This window comes from Puma concolor, chromosome D3 (genome assembly GCF_028749965.1).
Source record: "Puma concolor isolate L17-30 chromosome D3, mPumCon1.1.hap2, whole genome shotgun sequence".
NCBI classification, from domain to species: Eukaryota; Metazoa; Chordata; class Mammalia; order Carnivora; family Felidae; genus Puma; species Puma concolor.
Window position 1 is genome coordinate 5,632,283 of NC_141678.1, and position 19,328 is coordinate 5,651,610.

The 19,328-nt window shown below is 61.2% G+C and overlaps 1 protein-coding gene across 26 annotated transcripts in view; it reads left to right on the forward strand.

Annotated features, from left to right (window-relative positions):
- The window catches only part of NCOR2 (nuclear receptor corepressor 2), a 213,716-nt gene that overhangs the window by 13,601 nt on the left and 180,787 nt on the right, over positions 1 to 19,328 (forward strand). For all 26 annotated transcript variants that reach the window (XM_086681460.1, XM_086681458.1, XM_086681476.1 and 23 more), the window contains exon 2: positions 16,886 to 16,932. The gene's annotated coding sequence lies outside the window, so the exon portion shown is untranslated. The remainder of the gene's footprint in view (positions 1 to 16,885; positions 16,933 to 19,328) is intronic.

The following is a 19,328-nucleotide window of genomic DNA, read 5'->3' on the forward strand; positions in this document are numbered from 1 at the left end:
CGGGGCCATGGGTGAGGGGCTTGGCACCAGGAGAGGGGACTGCAAACTGCCAAGCGCCATGCTAGGGAAAAAATGGAATGAAAAAAGACTGGCGGCAGAGACATGGCCCTTCGGAAGCTTTGGGGCGGGGGAGGCCAGGTTTGCTGGCTTGTGTGTGTGTGTGTGTGTGTGTGTGTGTGTGTGTGTGTGTGTTTCTTAATTCCTTCAAATCCAGTGAGGGTATTTGGCCCCAGTGATGGCCAGAAACAAAATAGGTCCCCAGCCTGTCTGCCAACCCGTGACGAGCCGTGGACGATTCTTCTGGGTGGGGTCTCCCAAGGGACAGGTGTTTCAGATTCTCGGAGCAGACAAGTGACACCACACGCTGCTTCCTTCCCGGCTTTATTGAAAAGAGGAAGAAAATGGCCCACACCTCTGGCCCTGAAGGCCTCTGGGCCTGCGTCCAGAAACCTGAAGCCTGCAATTAAATGAAACCAGATCCTTAGGTGGGGAGAGCTTCTCCTGCCCGCAGTGGCTCCAGAGAGCAGGCCCTGGGGACCTGCTGCTCGCGGATGGGCTGTGTGGGGTCGAGGGGGCAGAGAAGCTGTCAGGGAAAGGGGAGAGGGTGGGAATGTGCCAGCCAGCCTTGGTTGAAGAGGCCGGGCTCAGGGCTGCTGGCTAAGGTGGCTGGCTGCCTTTTATTAAAAAAAAAAAAAAATTGCAGGTGACTCTCTGGTCACCCGAGTCCTCTCCCTGGAGGCCACCACTTCTCGACTAGACATGCACTCCTGCTTCTGCTGGTCTCTGTGTGGATCCCTGCACGGCCTGGGGCCCTAGCTCGTCTCTGGGCTGGAAAAATGCACTCGGATGTGTCCCTCTGTGTGCGCGCTGTGTCTGCAGTTTGCTATTAAGGTGTGGACTCTGCCAGTTTTGTAGGTCAAAAGCGGTCGAATATCGACAGTTTTTATAGAATTGCACCTAGTAATTTCCTGTCCTTGCTTAGACAGGCGGCGGAGCATGTGGCTGCGAGCAGGGATTTTGATGGTGTGGGTTCCCATCCCCCCATGACCTGTTACCAGCTGTGAGGCTTCGGGCATCATCTTGCAGCCCTCTGTGCCTCAGTTTCCCTATATGTAACATGGGGGTCAAAACACGACCTGCATTCTACAAGTGTTTTGAGGCTTGGAAGTGTAACATACAAGGCATTGAAAGCCGTATAGCCGTAATTATTGTTACTATTATTATGGTTAATTTTTTGATGTTTATTGTATTTATGTTTTTAAATGTTTTTTCTTATTTATGTTTAATGTTTATTTTTGAGAGAGGGAAGAGAGGGAGGTAGAGAGACAGAGTGTGAGCGGGGGAGGGGCAGAGAGAATCCCAAGCAGGTTCCATGCTGTCCACGCAGAGCCTGATGCGGGCCTTGAGCTCACAAGATGTGAGATCATGACCTGAGCTGAAATCAAGAGTCAGACGCTCAACTGACTGAGACACCCAGGTGCCTCTTACTATAATTTTTTAAAATTATGATTTTGTACTGTGTTGCTGCAGTTAGATCTAGGTGATGGATTTTAACTTCTGTACGGATAGTATTTTGTCTTGGGGATACATGACGTACGACTGGTGTGTATTCTCCGGAGATGCCGCTGGGGGTGATTGCAGAGTTTGAACCTTCTCCGAGGGCCTCTGGGTGCTTACGTGTGTCTTGTCTCCTCTGTGTATTCCCGGGAGGGAAATCACTGGCCGGTGGTTCCTCCCGATGTGCCAGGAGGCTCTGCCCCGGGGGCTGCACCGGCCGACCCTCTCTGCTTTGGGGTGTGGGCCCCCCCTACGGCCAAGCCCTTGGGTGGGGCATGTGGTTTAATAGCTGCCTTGCAAAAAAGACTTTTGATTTTTAGAAGCAGAACAAATGTGTCCTCTCTGAGTTGGAGAATTAAAAACACAAAAAGCCTGCACATAAAAAAATCTGACTGCATTGCCACCACCCCGGAGAGAGAGCGTCGGCATTTTGGTGTATGTGGGTTTTGATGAAAAGGGCCAGCTCTGATCTCTGCTGCCCTGAAGCGACCGTGGGGCGCGAGAGCGGTGAAATATTTGGGTTCTGCGGCCCCTACTCGTAGAGGCCAGAATCCTCATGGGTCGGGCAGGGATTTGGCGGCTCAGGGTGGGGCTTTACATCAGCTGGATCTGGGTCCCGCCGCTGCCCTGCCGTAGCCGTGTGACACGGCCCGTGGAACCTCTCCCCTCAGAGCCCTATGGCCTTGCCTCCTTGCAGGGTTTTTGTGCAGCCTGGTACACAGCAGGTGCTCAATTGATGCTTGAAGGCATGCGGTACGGTGGGGTTCTGACCTACAGGGGCTGTCCTGTTCATCAGAAGGTGTCTAACAGCATCCTTGGTCTCTACCCAGGCAGTCGGTGATACTCCCCACCCATTGGGGCAGCCGGAAATGACTTCTGGGGGGGCACAGTCACCCCCTCCCCCCAGGACCCCTGTGGCACATGACGGGGCCTCAGAGAGGACTGTCTGGAAGGCACAGAGGCCCCAGGAGAGTTTTCCTTGGCGTCTGTGTCCAACGTGTAGTTTTTCCTCATTCGGATGCTTTCGTGAAATACCTACTGTGTGCTGGGAGCTGTCCTAGGTGCTGGGACTCGTCCGGGAGCAAGGCGGGCATGTGGCCCCCTTCTCGCCCCTGCTTGGCATTGGGACATGGTGGTGACTCAAGGCCCGTTCCTCCCTTGGTCTCCCCCTCTGTGAAATGGGGCCAAGGTTGTCCTGAGGGTTGCAGGTGACCCTCTGAGGAGCCCCGTCACCTCGGGCTGGCTGTTTCCTTTCTAGCTCTCAGTTTCCCCATCTGGAGAGTGGTGTTTGTGGTAGCAGTTAACCTCGTGGGTTGCCATGGGGATTAGCGAGTTCTTTGCTCAAGCACACGCACACAGCGTGTGCTTTGTGACGGGGAGCACAGAAGCTGCAGGCCAGTGTGCAGGCATCTGCCCTTGGGTCATCGCAGCCAGCTGGGCAGGAGTGGGGTGTGCGGGTGGAGCGTCCACGGCGTCCCCTCTGTGCCTGGCCACGTGGGTGGGGGTTTCGGTGGAAGGGAGCTCGGCCGCCCTCCCCCCCAGGCCTATAAGGAGCCGGCTCAGTGGAGATCCCTAAGGCGATTAAGTGGGTTCATTTGATCCGAACGTGAACTTGAGCAGGCAGCTTATCTCCTAGACATGAAAGCCAGGCGAGGAGCCACCTGGCCCAGGCAGGGAGTTCAGGATTTTATCCACCACTCTTTGCCCAGCTGGGGCCTGCGCTGGGGGCTTTTGCCCTCACCTGCCTTCAGCCCCCTTCAGCTGCGGGTTAGGACCGTGTGCTTTTGATGCTGGGCTAATAGTGGCAAAGCACATGCCACAGCCTTTCATTTGACCCTTTCAATCTCATGAGCTGGCGGTGATGATCACTTTCCCCCAGTTACAGGCAAGTAGCTACAGCTCAGAGAGGTCAGTTAACTTTCCCAGGGCCACACAGCACCCCGCCTCCCCGCCTCCCCCCCCCCCCCCGCAACAATATTTACAGCATGTCCACGGAAGAATTCCCTTTTGCTCTTAGGCACTGAAATAAATGCCTCCTTCGTGCAGCCTTGACTTTACACAGAGTTTAACAACAACAACACGAAAAATCAGTCTGATGCCCCAATTGTAGTATAAAGGGAAATGCAAGTAAGAAACTGCTGTGTCCCTCTCAGAATGAGTAAGTGCAGATTCGAGAGAAGTGAGATCAGAAGGGTTTCAGTACTGGAAACACATGAAAGTGACTGTTTTTTTTTTTTTTTTTTTTTAAACAGCTAGTATTTGGATTGGTTCTGGTAGGTTTTTTAAATGGCCAGGTCATTTGAAAATTGAGTGGGGAGGGTGACTTTCATGGCGTGGGCCCGTTTCGCTGGCCGAGGGCCCGACCAAGGACAGCCAGCATCCTCCCTGTACGTTTCTGAGACGTTCCCGGTGGGGACGGTGCCTCCGAGACCCCCTCAGCCCTAACAGCACGAAGACGGTGACAGTCAGAGCAGTCCTGTGCTGTTGTTGCCTGGGCCGCTTTGTTCCGGGCTCTTTCTGCAATCATGGTAACGATGCTAATTGCCCTGGAGACCCTCTCTGCTTTCGTATCAGTGATGACAAAAACAGGGGCACCCGGGTGGCTCAGTCGGCTAAGCGTCCGACTCTTGATTTCAGCTCAGGTCATGGTCCCACAGTTCGTGGGATCGAGCCCCACATCGGGCTCTGTGACTGACAGCATGAAGCCTGTTTGGGATTCTTTCTCTCTCCTTCTCTCTGCGCCCCTCCCCTGCTCACACAAGCTCACTCTTTTTTTTTTTTTTTCCTCTCTCTCAAAATAAAGAAATGAACTTAAAAAAAACAAACAAACAAAAGACGGTGACGCCAGACGGGGCACTGTGATCCGCCCCCCTCTGCCGCCATCTGGCTTGGATGTGTGCTCTAGCCTCTTCCTGGGCTCTGAATCCATTCTTGTCCCTGAGGTCTGTCCCCTGTGCTGCAGCCAGAGGGACCCTGTCTGAAGGAGGACACTCTTCGGTGCCCGGCCGTCCGGGCCCTGCCTCCTCCTTGGAGAATAAACCCAGGGGCCCCAAGGCCTGCGTGGGTCCTGCTGCCTTCACCGCCCTTCTCGCCCCCCTGGCATGCTCCCTCCTTGCTCACACCCCACTTGCTGTGTGAAGTCCCCCAGTGGATTGATTCCCCTGTGTTTTGGTGGCCTTCCCACACCAAAGGTCACTTTGCAGGCAGCAGGAGCTGCATCTGTCTTGTCCGCTGCTGGGCGCCCATTGTAGGGGCTCGGTCAGTTTGTGTGGGTGGCCGGATGGGTCCCTTGGCAGCGAGATGGGGCCTGGCTGGGCCAGGTCTCCATGGGCCTGGCCTGGGGGAAGGGGGAGGGTGGGGGCTGGACACAGGGCCCTTGTCCCTCAGCGCCTTCCACTGTGTCTGGGACCGGCCAGACCAGTGCCTGCTGCTTCCTGCCCAGGGAGGGAGGCTCGTAAGGAGTCAGGGTGCGGATGGGGGTCAGCGGGGTGATGTTGGCTCTAGGGTTTGTTTGGCAATGTCTGAAGGTACTTCCGGTTGTTAACCCGGCGGGGCAGCGGCTGGGGGAGTGCCGCAGGCATCGTGGGCAGGGGCTGGAGATGCTGCACACAGAGCAGCCCCCACGGGGAAGAACCATCCGGCCCGAGCGTCCAAGTGCGAGAACCTGGCATCGGGGCCCCAGGAACCCAGCATCTGGGTTGTGCTCTGGGCAGGGGGGGCGGGGCCAACCGAGGTCCCCTTTTCATGCTGTGCCCACGTCTCTGTGGCCCAGAGTGTGTCCCTGGGCAGGGTGCCTAGGCATCCCAGAGCCGCTTGTCGTTTCTGTCACCAGCACAGGGTGGCCGTCTGCCTTCCTGGGTGACATGTCCCACACCTGTAGGGTGCCCGTAGTCTGGCTCCTGTAGCCTCTTCTCTCCCCGGGGCTGAGAGCATCCTGTCCAGTGGCCCCTGTTTACAGATGGGAAGGCCGAGGCCCAGAGCAGGTAAGGAGTTGGCTCATGGTTGCACAACACCGTCAGGCCTGGGCCAGGAAGGCCTGAAGTTTGAGCAGGGAAGGCCCCAAAGGGAGGGGACGTCAGCTCTGGGGCCCCGAGGTCCCTTCCCCTCCTGCCAGCTGGCTCCTCCCACTGACCAGATTCTACATCACCACAGTCATTATGGTTATTTATTTTATAATTTTACAAAGTTTTAAATATTTCATGTCTACGTGTGTGTGTGTGTTTACGTGCCTTATGTTGCATTTCTGTATCATAGCGTTTATTTTTCTTGTTTTAAAACTATTTTATTGGGGCGCCTGGGTAGCTCAGTTGGTGAAGCATCCGACTCTTGATTTTGGCCCAGGTCATGATCTCACAGTTCGGGAGTTCAAGCCTGGGGTCGGGCTCCACGCAGGCAGTGCAGAGCCTGCTTGGGATTCTGTCTCCCTCTCTCCCTCTCTCTCTCTGCCCCTCCCCTGCTCTCACTCTCTCTCTCTCTCCCTCCAAGATAAATAAACTTAAAGAAGTACATTCTCGGTCTATCCATACGATGAATACTATTCAGTCATCACAGGGAATGGAGTGCTGATGCGTGTCTAATGCGGACGAATCTTGAAAACGTCTACACGAGAGAAGCCGGACACAAAAGGCCACGTAGTGTGTGATTTCGTTGATAGGAAACGTCCGGAACGAGCAGACTCGTAGAGAGAGGGGCCGAGGAGTGGTTGTGGGGGGCTGGGGAACGTGTGACGGCTCACGGGTCGGGGCTTTCCTTTCCTTTGAGGTCCGGGAAGTGTTTTGGAACTAGATGGGGGTTGTGGTTGCACCACATCGTGAATGTCATCGGTGGCACTGAATTGTTCACTTTGACGTTCCGTGCATGTCCCCTCGAGAGAGAAACACACACAATTCGGGAACTGAAAAAGATAGGTGCTTGCTGAGCTCCTCCTGTCTGCCAGGCGCCCTATGCGTTTGCTCACCGAGTCTGTTCGTCAGTCCCCAGGAGGCGAGAGTTTCCGTTTCACAGGCAAGGGGCCGGCTCAGAGATGTTAAGCAAATGCCCAGTGCCGCACAGCTACGAAGCGGCGGAACCAGGACTTGAAGCAGGGCGTGGGGCTGGACCCTGAGGCCCCCCACGTGTGTGGCCTGTGGCCTCCCCCGTGGGCTAAGCCCAGCCAGAGATCTGGTAATAGTCTGTGCCTGCTGTCGCCCTCCTGCCAGCTTGCCCTCCAGCCGTGGACACCCCTGAGGGGCAGCGCTCCTCTGGGGCTGATGGGCCCCGGGGCGGGGTGGGGGGGGCGGGCACTGTGTTGGGGGTGAGCGAGGGTGGGATCCGGCAGCTCTGGGGCCAGTTCACGTGCAGGGTGCGTGGAGCACTGCTCGCTTTCTTGCGCCCCGAGAGGGCCCCGGGCACAGTGAGCTTTTCGTCGCCCCTTGTCCCCCACCCCCACCTGTCTACAGTAGCAGGAACTTTCCAACACAGGGCATGGTGCTGTGATTCAGCGAGGCTCACTCTGGGGAGCACGGGGTGGGGGAAGGGACGGGGGACGGGGGAGGGGGGCCCTGGGCTGTTTTCAGTTTCCGCTGAGTTTCTCGCTCTGACTCAGTGCTGCCTCTGGCCCCAGTGACCTGGCTTCTGAACACCTGCTGAGCCGAGTTCATGCTCCTATGAGCCATCAGAAAGAACCAGGTTTGAGGCTGCCCCCCTGCTGGTTTCCTTGGGCTTCAGTTTTCCCATCTGTGGACGGGGGGCACGGAAGGACGTGTTTATTGATGTTTTGCACATGGATCAGTGGATGATGTGAGGGGGCGGCCGCACGTGTCTGGGTATGCGTGGAGGGATTTGGTGCAGAAACAAGGGGCTAAAAGCCAGTGGAGGCTGATGGGGGAGGCCCATGCCCTGCACCAACCCCTCCCTCCTCCCAGATCCCGGATGGAGTGCGTGTAGGTCAGGGTCCTTCTATTCTCCAGGATGACCGGCTGCCAAGCCCAGTGGGTGAATGAATGGTGGCCACTGAAGCCTTATTCTCCCACCGGGTCCTGCTGTGGAGGCTGGGACGGGAGCCTGTGTCTTCTCATCACAGCCTGGCTCAGGGGCTGAGTGTGGGTGTCCGAGGTGCTAGGAGAGTTGACAGGCATCTGAATGGGATTGGGGGCGGAGCTCTGGCTCCTGGGGAGCTGGCCTGACCAACCCCAATGGCAAGTTTGAGCTGAGCCCCTGAACTGAGCTTGAATGGTGCTGTGCGTGCCGGCCTACAAAATAGCCCGCAGCATCATCCCCGTTTTATAGATGGGGAAACTGAGGTTCAGAGAAGCGAGGTGACCCCTCAGGCTTTTCAGAATGGCAGAGCTGAAGTTTGAGCCCCAGCCGGCCTGATTTTAGCCAGTCTGGTTATTACCCTTTTACAGCAGAAGAAACAGCCTCAGTGAAGTTCGGCAACAGGTGTGGCGTGGTCGCCCAGCTAGAGCATGGGGCACTTGGATTGAATCCGGGGCTCAGGCCGGGTCCTGGGCTTCGGGGACTCTGTGTTGGGCTCCCTTACTGGGCCTTACTGTCCCCGTCTGTGCAGTGAGCACCGCCCGAAGGACTGTGTGGCCCCTCCCCACGCACAGGTCACACAGGCAGGAGCCGGGGGGGGGGGGGGGGGGGGGGGGCGGGGGGCGGGGGCCGGGGCCAGGGCTGGTGTTGAGGGTGGGGAAGGCGTCGGTGGAGGGTTGAGCCCAGCCAGTGGGGGAGCGTGAGGCCAGGAGAGGGAGGGGGAGGAAAGGACGACGGAGCAAGTGTGCAAGGACCTGATCCCTCTCCGGACCAGGTCAGTGGGAACCATCCTGTCTGCCCTGGGCTGCTGGAGTCCCTGGAATATCCCCTGGGCCTCGGGTGACAAATCTCTTTCACCGTCTCTTGACCTGGACAATTAATTGCTTCTGGCGATCGATGGCCCCCCTGCTCTCCCAGGCAGCCCCCAGCCCCGCCCTGCAGCCACTAATGGCCCAGACCCTGCTGGGGCGGGGGGGGGGGGGGGGGGGGCGGAGACCGAGAAGGCTCTGGTCTGCCTCCCAGCCGACCAGCAGGATCCAGTGCCTGAAACCGCCTCTTTGTGGGAAACTCAGCTGCTAACCTCTTGGGACGCTTGCTTTGTGCCTCTCGAGGGTGCAAAGACTGAATTATCTCTACAGAGAGCCTCTGAGGGGGGGGGCCGCTGACGGGCATCCAGAGGCTTCTGGAAGTTTCCAACCCAGGCAGTCCCGGGGCACCACGCCCCGAGAGCCTACTCTCTTGGCTCCCGCCCCACAGGGGGCTCCTGCCGAGGCGAAGTTGTGTGGTTACAGGGATGCCTGGGCGCAGCTGTGGGGAGTCTGGCTGAGCTTTCCTGCTTGTGCCTCATCGCCTCCGTCTGTAAAGTGGGGAGGGTCGTAGGGCTGTTGTAAGAATTAGCCAGTTAATAAGCACAAAGGGCTGGGTGGTGTGCCTGGCACAGTGTAACCCTTGGGTGGGCGGGGGGGGGGGCAGCTCCTGGTCCCCGTGGGCCATCGGTGCTGGTGGAGGACAGACAGATGGACGGACAGATGGCTTCTCCGTGCTGCCGCCTCCGCAGGCCCGGAGGGAAGCCCCTGGCCCTCCTGGCCTGGCCTGCCCCGCCTTGGCCTGTGCTGGGCCGGAAGCCAGGCTGCCGGAGCTCTGCGCCTGGGCCCCCGGCCGCCCCCCTTTCCTCCAGAAACAGTCGATACCCCGGCTCCTTCCTGGCGTCTGATTTCTCCTGTTGGTTGCCGTCTCCGTAGATGGCCCCGTGCCCCGGGCGAGGAGATGGGCAGGAGGCTTTGGAGAAGCATGTCTGGGGCTCAGTTGGGGGTGTGGAGGGTGGAGGACTGGTTCCAGTCCAGGTTCCAGTCTCCCCTCCCCTCGAGGGCTGTGCCACCTCGTGGGCTGCTGAACCTCTCTGGGCCTCGGTTTCCCCATCTTGGAAATGAGGTCAGGACAGTGTCCCCTTGCTGGGCCGTGGGGATGGCCCAGGGCCTGGCAGTGGGCGGGCCGGTGTGGTTGTGTGCACTTGGGGGCGGGGGGCGGTGCTCCGGCAGTGTCCTCCCTTCTCTTCCTGACCCCTCGAGCCCCCTCCTCGCCTGGACCGTGGGTCCCCTTGAGTGGCCTCCACCCCCCTTGGTTGAGCCACATGCCCCTTTGGACAGAGCAGCCCCCAGCCCCGCCCTGCAGCCACTAATGGCCCCCTCCCTGCCGCCCCTTCCCTCCTTTGTCCTACCCAAGGCCCCGTCCACTTACATCCGCTCCCCTGGCCTTGATGTGGCTGCCCCTGTCCTGGGAGGTGGGGGAGGGATGGGGAGGAGAGAGCTCAGTGTGGCCCGCGTGCCCCCGCCTCCGGCCCCCCCAGCAGCTGCTGGCTGCCGCAGTCCGGTGGGGAATCAGAGACCCGGTGAACTCCCGGTGATTGCCTCTCTGCAGCTTCTAGGGAGCCGGCGCGGGCCGGCACGCCTCAGCTGTCACTTGAGAAGGAAAATAAAATGTCCCAGTGGCTTCTAAATGGAAGGGCTGCGGAGCCTGCCTCCCGCCCCGGCTGTCTGGGCTGCTGGCCACCACAGTGAAGGGGATGGGCCACCCCTGGCCCCTGTTGACCTGATGTGAAAAGATGTGCCGGGTGGCCCAGGCGGCCCTCCCTCGGTCCTCCTCGGCCTCCTCCCACCCCCAGACGCCTCGGGGCCCTGGCCTGCTTCCAGCCTGGAGCCTGGATCATATTGTGCCTGAAATCCCCGAGGTCCAACCTGCAGGGCGCACTTGGGGTCCCTTGGGGGCCGGTGCCCGGATCTGGGGGCCCCTGGGGTCCAGCACAGGGCCTCTGTAGAGCTCTCTGGCGCGGCTGACTCTGCTGGCCGTTGTGGCCACGAGGAGGCTCTCGTGGCCGTCCCTTTCCCTTTCTCAAAGGGGCGGGCACTGCAGTGGCCCCTGGGCTTCAGGCGGTTTTGTAGGACTTGACCTGCTGAGCGGGTTTGAAGTGGGCAGGTACAGGCTGTAGCCGGAGCATCCCCCTCTGAGGGCTGGGGGCTGAGGGCCCTGCCCCGGAGCAGCAGAGCTGGGCAGGGGGACCTGGTCCCAGCCCTGCCCGCGGGCGGCCCTGGGCAGGAGGTGATGACTGGGAGTCATCCCGGGGAGCAGGGATGCCGCGGGCGAGTCGTGGCACCTGCTCCTTGTAGGGCCCCGGTCTGTGCCTCTGCACTGCCTGTGGGGAGCATCGAGGGCACCCTGCCCTCTGGGGGGGGACCCCTGAGGTACGCGGCAGCCGGCTGTATGGTCCCCTCTTGGAACCTCAGTCTGTCCACCGGGGGGGAAGGGTGGGAGCGGCTGCAGAGGCCGCAGGAAGGGTTACGTTGGATCGATCACCAATGCCTGGCCCAGAACCTGAGCTAACACGGGGAGAGGGCGCCCCCGACGGTGACATCCCTCACGCTCAGCCCTCCCCCGCCCCGTGCAGGGCTGAAGTCCGCTTGGGCTCCCGTCCTGACTTCTCCACTCTCCGACTCCACCCCCTTGGGCCTCAGTTTTCTCCTCTGTAAAGTGGGGACAATGAAGAAGCTGTTTGAAGGGTCGTCGGAGTTAAGGAAGTAAAGGCTCAGCCCGGGGCTGTCCCTGAGCAGCTAAACGTCAGTTGCGACCACGCTTACGATCAGTTTTGTGACCTGCTGCCAGGCTGGATGCTGCCGAGCGTGAGGGAGTGAGGGCTGCCTGGAGGAAGAGGGCCGCTGGGCTTGTACGCGAGGGTGGGACTCCGGTGGGTGTGGGGGGTGGATGGGGGGTGCTTGTCTGTGGGGAGAGGGGATTGGTGGAGGACAGCAGGCAGGCCCAGGGCCCCGCTGTGTGCCAGGTCTGTTTGAGCTGGTTGGGCCCCCTGGGTGCCAGGCCGTCTCTCAGCTGTATGCCATACTGTTGGCACCGGCCCCTCCTCTGTACCCAGCCTCTTCTGCTCTGAGCCTCGCCTTGCTGGTTGCATTCTGAATCTGGCTTTGGGTAAAGACTTGCGGCCTCAGACGGAGCAGGTCCTTTCCCGGGGGCCCCAGGGTCTGTTATAAGGGTGGCCAGACAGGGCCTTTGGGCAGAGTGGGTGGCCGTGAGGGCCCGAACGTGCCTGGACTGTCAGGAGGGGCTTACTCATTGTGGGGGGGGCGGGAGGGGAGAGGGCATGATGCGGCTGGGCTTTGAGGCATATGTAGGAGTTCTCTGGAGAGACCACTTGCTGTCAGGTGTTCCCGGGCAAGCTGTGGGCACAGACCTGTCTGATTCGGGCCTCAGTCTGCCTCACTGTGAAACAAGCACGTGTGGGAGGAATTTGCAGGGCTCCTAGGAGAGTCAAGAGAGGGTTCTCGCTTTTGACTTGCTTCCAGCTGAGACCCTTGGGACGGGTGAGCGACCGTTCCGTGCTTCATCTCTCCCCCTCTCTCGGGAGCACTGCTCTGAGGGCCCCGCGTGGTGACAAGTTGAAAGTGTTTGTCGCGACAGTAAGTTTCTTGGGCACCTGCGCCATGCTGGGCGCTGTCCTGCGTTGGCTTATTCAGTGGGCACCGCGCCCTGCGTGGGGGGCGCTGTCACCACCCCTCAGGTTACAGACGGGGAGTCTGAGGCGCAGGGAGATGAAGTGACTTGGGTACCCAGTGCAGAAGTGGCTTGAGCCGGGACTGGAAGGAACCCAGGCTCCCCCCCGGCCCCAGCTTGCCCGTCGTCTGCAGGCCCTGAGGGTGCTCCATCGACACCTGCTGTCCTTCATAGGACACCTAGGAAGCGTGTCTCCTGGGGCCCTGCCCAGGGTGCTGCCCGCCGTGGCTGGAGGCTGGGAGGGGGCTGGGCTGGGAGCACGGATTTCTTCTGTGCGTTCGTGGGGGCCGGGGGCTGCTTTTAGCAGCCTGCTCCTGGAGCAGGTGGAGGTAAAAGCCTGGCATCACCAGGGCCTTGGGCTAGCAGGCTGGGCCTGGGCAGGAGGCCCCTGCCTCCAGGAAGCCCTCAGGGATTGACCTGGCGGTGTCCTCGCTGGCCCTGCCTCACGCTGCTCCTACCCAGTTTTGGGTTAGGTCAGAGTGTGCCACTCCAGTCCCGTGGCCTTGCCCTGGAGATAAAGCCCAGGTTCTCTTCTCCACCTTCCGGCCCTGCTGGCTGCTTCCAGCTTAGCTGGTTCCCACCTCTAGGCCTTTGCATGTGCTGTGCCTTCCTCCTGGGTGCCCTTCCTGCTTGTCTCTGCGGGCCCAGCTGCCCCCTGACCTTCAGCCCTGGTCTCCTGTGGCCCCTCCTGGGGAGACCTTCCCTGACTTCCCTGCCCCCTCCCCCACCCCGTCATTATCGCAGGTTCGCTCTGGTTTCTGTCCGTCCCTGCCCTCCGGAGCCATCCTGGTCACGTGTGGGTGTGGGTGTGGGTGCCTGTGGCTGTGTCCACCCAGAACCGTCATCTTTTGTATTTATGGCTGCGTCCCCGGGCAGGAGCTTTGTCAAGCCGAAGGGTGATGGTGTCCTGGTCCAAGCAGAGTATCCACCTTGGGGTTTGAGCCCTGGCTGCTCTCCTCTTCCAGCTCTGTGGCCTCGGGCCTTGTGGCTCCCTGTCTCTGAGCAGAGCGGATGGACACTCCGGGCTGGCCTCTGTGGCTAGGGTGATCTGGGCAGGCTTCCTGGAGGAGGAAGAGCCGGCGTTTGTGCTAGGTCTGGGAGGGCAGAGAAGGAGGGCGAGGGTGCATTTGGCAGAGGCCTGAGGGGACTTTTGGGAGGCTGTGGGGGGAGGGGCAGCCCTCAGCCCCTGGGCCCTGGGGGCCGGTGAAATACGTGAGCTGGGGTTGCGGTGGGTTGGGGAGAGGGAGTGCTCCCTGGATCCGCTTAGCTGGGAGACAAATCTGGTCAGCCCCTGGGAGAGGAGGGGGACAGGGAGAGGCTGGAGTTCAGCCTGCGTGGCCTGGGCCGGGCCGGGACTGTCCGGGGTGGGGGTGGGGGGTGGATGGGGAAGGGCGCCCGGGCCCCCGTTGCCCAGCGAGTGAAGCCTGCGTGGTGTGAGCGAGAGGGAGGTGCCCGTGAGCGTGGGCCGGGGGGAGCACACGTGAGTGGACGGGGCACCGAGCCGGCGGGCGAGCGGCCGAGGGTGTGCACGGGTGGGAACAAGTGCATGCGTGTGAGCACCGGCGTGGGTGAGGGCGAGGGGTGTGGGGTGCGGCCGGGCCCCGGTGGCTGCTCCCTGGCCTGTCGGGCATGGGGCTTCGTGGCGTCCCCTCCCGGAGAGGACCCCGGCTGAGGGCGTTCCTGGGGTGCGGCTCTGTCCGGGGAGGTGCGAGCCCTGTCCCTGCTGTGGGAGCTCCCCCACGGCCATCTGTGCCCGGCCTCGTGCCCTGGCCCCCACCAGCCAGGGAACGTGGGCCTGGTTTCGAATCCCAGCCCGTTCGCTTTGCGGCGGTGTGACCTTGGGGCAGTTACCTCCAGTCTCTGAGCCTCAGCTGCCCAGGCCGGAAAACGGAGGCCCCGGCTGGTCGTGAGGATCACACGAGGCGCCGCTCGGGAAGCAGTTGGAACGCAGACAGGGCGCAGGAGGCAGGCTGTCTCTCTCCTTCCCTCCCCTGCCCAGAGCTGACCGGGGCTCCCCGTCTGCTCCCCCATCCGAAATGGGAAGCCAGTCTCCCCCCATTCCCTCCCGGTGGGTTCTGTTCTCCACCCCATCCACCTCTCCCGCCTCCGCGGGTGGCCCGCCTAGACGGGCCCAGGAGCCTCTCCGGGCCACCCGCTTCCACCCCTGCGCACTCTCCACTGCACGGCTTGCGGAAGCCTCGACGGGGTCTCACTGCCCTGGGGCTGAAGCCACTGTCTGCAGGGCTCTTTGTGACCAGCCGTGTCTCCCTGCGTCCGCGCGTTCAGTCTGTTCCAGCCGCGGCTCCGGGGTCCTTCCCACCCCAGCGCCTTGTCCCGCGTTCTCTGCCCCCGGCCGCCCCCGCCGCACCTTGTGTCCTCTCCTGGGAAGCCCCGGTGAATCCTCTAGGTTGGGATCCACTCTCGGGGCTTGTTGTTGCTCAGTCATGATGCTCAGTGTCTCCCCCCGGGGCCGTGTGACCCTGGGGCTGGCCGGGCTGGTCTTGACCCCACGCTGCCCTTGACCCCACGCTGCCCGGGGCTGTGTGTCTGGCTGGGGGTTGGAGAAGGAGCCGGCTGGAGACAGGAGAAGGCAGAAGGTAGGAAGGAGGGGGGTCAGGGCCCCCAGCTGTCGCTTGCAGGGAGCGCCCGCTGGGCCTGACCTTGCTTGAGCCCTTTACGGGACCCTTGGGAGCCCAGATCAAGATGGCCATGGGGACGTGCCTGGGCCCTCGCCCTTCCCAGCTTTCCTTTGAGGCCTGTCTCTGGAGCGGCAGCAGGAGGCAGGACCAAGTGCCAAGCCTGGGGGCATCGTAAAAAAACAAAACAAAACTTAACAAAAAAAGAAGGCAATGGAGAGAAGGTGTGGGTTTGTCTCCCATGAGCCTCCTTCAGCTGCCCCTTTTAGGGGTCTTTGGGATCTGAAGGGCCTGCCTGGGCAGACAGGCTCTTGGGGCGTCGCCACCAGCCCGTGGGTAATGGTAGCACCCAGCGGTAATTGAGCGCCTGCAGGGATCCACTCTGAGGCCAGTGAACTTACCACCGTTCCCACTTTAGAGATGGGGACACTGAGGCACGGGAGGTGAAGCCACTCCTCTCTAGCTAGAAGGGGCAGAGCCCCTGGTTGGAACCCGGGGAGCTTGGCTGCGGAGCCCGAGCACTGCGTGGAGCTGTCCCCAGCATTGTGAGAGCAGGTGTCCCTGGTGCCACTTGCCTCTGATCCCTGGGGGGCAGCACAGGTGGAGAAGAGGCTCCTTACAGCCCCCTGGATACCGAGATGTTTGCGCATGAGTGGGCCAGAGGGCCGTCGTGGGGAGAGGGCCCACTTTCTGGATGGGAAGACTGAGCTCAGAGAGTGCCGGGGGTTTGCCCAAGGTCACAGCCATTAGTGGGAACAGAACGAGGTTTCTGGACTCTCTCCCCAGTGCTCTGCCCATTAGCCTATTTTTTTTTTTTTTTTTTGCTCCGTGCAGAAGCTAACGTGATAAAGAACGCAAACACACATGGTTGCAAATTAGTGAATAATCATAAAGGGGACACCACGTGGCCACCTGCCTTCTCCCCGGCGGTGATCAGTGTCCTAGCTTCTGTGGGAGGCCCCTTCATCCCGTGCTGGTGTGACCACCTCTGTGGACCTCTCTCTCCCTGCGCAAGTCGAGCGTGGCCTTTCTCAGAATCATCTGCGGGGACCGTGTGCTGCCCTTTGAACCTGGCTGTGCTCAGCCCGTTAGCCTGCAGTTCCCCCTTCCGGTTGTGTGCACCCGTAGCTTGTCATGTTGTATTGTGGAGGAGATATTCCGGGGTGCACCTGTTGCTGGGCAGCTGGGTTGTCGTCAGTTTTTTCTTTTTAATGTTTATTTTTGAGACAGAGCAAGTGTGGGTGTGGGGGAGGGGCAGAGAGAGAGAGAGAGAGAGAGAGAGAGAATCCCCGGCAGGTCCCGCACTGTTCGCACAGAGCCCAACGTGCAGCTCGATCCCATGAACCCCGAGATCATGACCTGAGCCGAAACCAAGAGTCAGGATGCTTAACCGACCGAGCCACCCAGGCGCCCCGGTTTTTTTGTGATTATAAAGCTGTTACGGACACGGGCTTGGAGTCTTTGTGAGGAGCCGTGGTTTCGTTGGTCACGTGTAAAGGTCCAGGGGTGGGATTGCTGGGTCCCGTGGTCACGAGACACTTGGTGCCTGTCTGTCTGTGATCTCAGCCGTCCAGGTGGCCGTGTCGTGGGCTCTCAGTTTTAACTTGCGCTTTCCCGAACGACCAGTGACATCGGGCACCTTTTCATAAGCTTCTGGGCCGTCTGTATCCACTTTTGTGAAGCGTCTCGGGTTCGCTGTCTCTTTCTTGTTTCTTCGTGGGTGTCCTTTATCTATTCTGGACACTCGGGATGGGGGGGGGTTCACCGTGATCGGGGCCCGCAGCTCCTCGGTGGCCCTGCCGGGGTAGAGGCTGCCTTATAACCACACGGCCCCGGGTTGGGATCCCAGCTCGGTGACTTCCTAGTGGTGGGACCGGGGGCGCGAGACTTTGATTCTCGGAGGCTCGGTGTCCCTCTCCGTCAAGTGGGGTGGCCGTGCCCGCCACGCGGCCCACGGGGTGCTGGTGGCGGAGTGCTCGGCCCGACCGTGCAGGGCATCGGGCGTGGACCACGGGCTTTGCCGCCCCTGCCCACACGCCGGCGTGGCTGTGCCATCCGTGGCCTGCGTGTGGTAGGGGCCGCTGACTCTTCACTAACAAGGCTTCTCTTTTCTCCTGCAGGTCTCCCGGGCTCTTTGAGGACTCAGCGTCACCGGAGGCCGTTTCTGGTAGGTTCACGTCTGTCCCCTCTCACTGTGTCTCTAGAAGATTCACATCGCCGGGACCTCCTCATGCGCGGGGTCGGGAGTCGCCGGGGAAGCCAGGCTCCTCCTGGTGGATGGGGTTGGGGGCTCGGTGTGGCCTTGTGGGGTGGGACCTGGCACCCCAGGGTTGCTCAGGGTGGGGAACACCTTGGGGGGGGCTGGGGGGGGTCCCCTGGGGATGGCGCATGACGGCCGAGAGAAGGGGCAGTCCCTGGCAGTGTGGATGTGGGGTGGTGGGCTTTCTCTGTCTTGGGGTTCAGGGCCCATCGCGTCTGTGCTCCGAAGGTGGCTGCAGGCTTGGGGAGGGTGGGGCCTGTGGAAGGGGTCGGGGCAGCAGCTGATGCACAGGGCTGCACAGGCGTCAGAACGGACCTTCGGCCTCGTTTTATGAGCAGGGAAGCCGAGGCACAGGTAGGTCGCCTGTCCCAGATCGCGGCTGGGAGCTAAGAGCCGGACTCAAACCTTTGTTGAGCCTCCCAGGGATCCTGGCGGGTTCTGCCCCAACCTGCTCATATGGCAGCAGGCAGACTGGGGCCCGGATGCGGCAGGTCGCCCCTCCACCTGGTCCCTTGGACGGCAGGGCCTCTCCCGCACCGGGGGGACCGGGGCGCGGGCAGGGTTTGGGATGTCAGGGGAGTGGGAAGGCAGTCCGGCAGTGGGTCGTGTGTGGAGCTGGGAATTCGGACACGGGCCTGGCTGGCACACAGCGTCTTTGCTATTTCGCGGATTAGGAAAAAAAGAACGTTTTTAAGTTTATTTCGAGAGAGAGAGACAGAGCATGAGCAGGGGAGGGCAGAGAGAGAGAGGGGGAGAGAGGATCCCAGGCGGGCTTCCCACGGTCATCACAGAGCCCCCGACGCGGGGCTCCCACCCCTGGACCGTGAGATCATGACCTGAGCTGAAATCAAGAGTTGGACGCTTAACCAGCCCAGCCCCCCCAGGCGCCCCTCTATTTACTGAGTTTTACCTGAGAGGCACAGGGCTCCTGAGCGGGGACTCTGCAGTCTGGCTGCCTGAGTGCACATCTCCCTCAGCCACTTATTATCTGCGTGACCCTGGGCAACACTGCCCTGTGCCTCGATCAATCAAGTCCCCCCCCAGGATTGGTGATGAGGGGGCTGTTGCTAAGATTTCAGCGGTTTTGTCTTTTTCTTAAGCAGCTGGGAGGCTTTGCAGCCGAGGGAGAGGAGTCCACGGCCCCCTCTCCCTGTGCCCGGTCCCCATCCCTGGGGTCGTGGGGCTTGGCCGGGGGAGGACAGACCGCTGACCCAGGCCTGGCAGAGACAGGCCACATCCCAGGAGACCCTGGTGGGCGTGACAGGGACACGACATCCCCGTCCCCAAGACTTGGGGGATTCGGGGGACTAGAGGGACATGCCTCCCAGAGGGGTGGTGGGGAGGGGGCTCCCGGGTCTCGAGGTGAGCCCCTGCGGAGGGGGCGGTCAGTGGGTGTGGCCTCCTGGAGGTGGCAGCTGGGTCCCTTCCCGTCTCTGGGGCTCTGTGACACTGAGCACCCGTCCGCCCGGGCTCCTGGGCTTTCGTGAGCCTGCGGGGCTTAGCACTCGTTCACCGCTCCCCGCGTCTTTCCCTCTTACCGACAGAGCTGTTCCTCTGGGGGCAGGCAGGGGGTGCTGGCCGGGCCTGGCCCCCAGGAGGGTTGGAGGGCGTCTGAGCAGCCGGCAGAGCCCCCAGGCTGACCCGACAGGGCTGCGATCTGGTGCTTTCTGTCGAGGGACAGCTGGGGTCCCCTGTGCAGCTCCATTCTGCATAGGGGGAAACTGAGGCTGAGAGGTGGGACAGGGTCTCCCTGAGGCCGCAACGCTGGAGCTTTGGTCCTTTTCCCTGATACCCGGCCCCAGGCTGCTGTCCTCGGTTCCGCGGGCGGTTCCGCAGCGGGTGGGCCTCCCGCAGACCCGGGTGCGCCTCTGCTTCTGTGCCTCGGTTTCCTCGTCTGTCAAGTGGGTGTCCTACGGGGGCCGTCGAGGCACTGCTGGGCACACAGCTGGGCTCGGCAGGCAGAGCTGGCTGCTCCCAAGAGGTGTGTGTTGTTCCCTTCGGAAGACAGAACCGTTATTTCTGAAGCACCTACTGTGTGCCGGGCACTGTTCCAGAGGGTAGAGACGGAGCTCTGGGTAGGGTGGAGACAGATAGCGAGCAAGTCACATACCCAGGGTGTCCCGTGGCGGGGGGCGTTGGTGCCAGGAGCCAGCAGAGAAGGGGCGGGGAAGTGTGTGGGCGGGCTGGGGGCTGCTTCAAATGGGGGTGGTCAGGACGGTCCCACTGGAGAAGGTGACATTTGAGCCAAGACCTGCTGGAGGGGAGGAAGGGAGTGTGTGGGTCTCTGGAGGAAGAGGGAACAG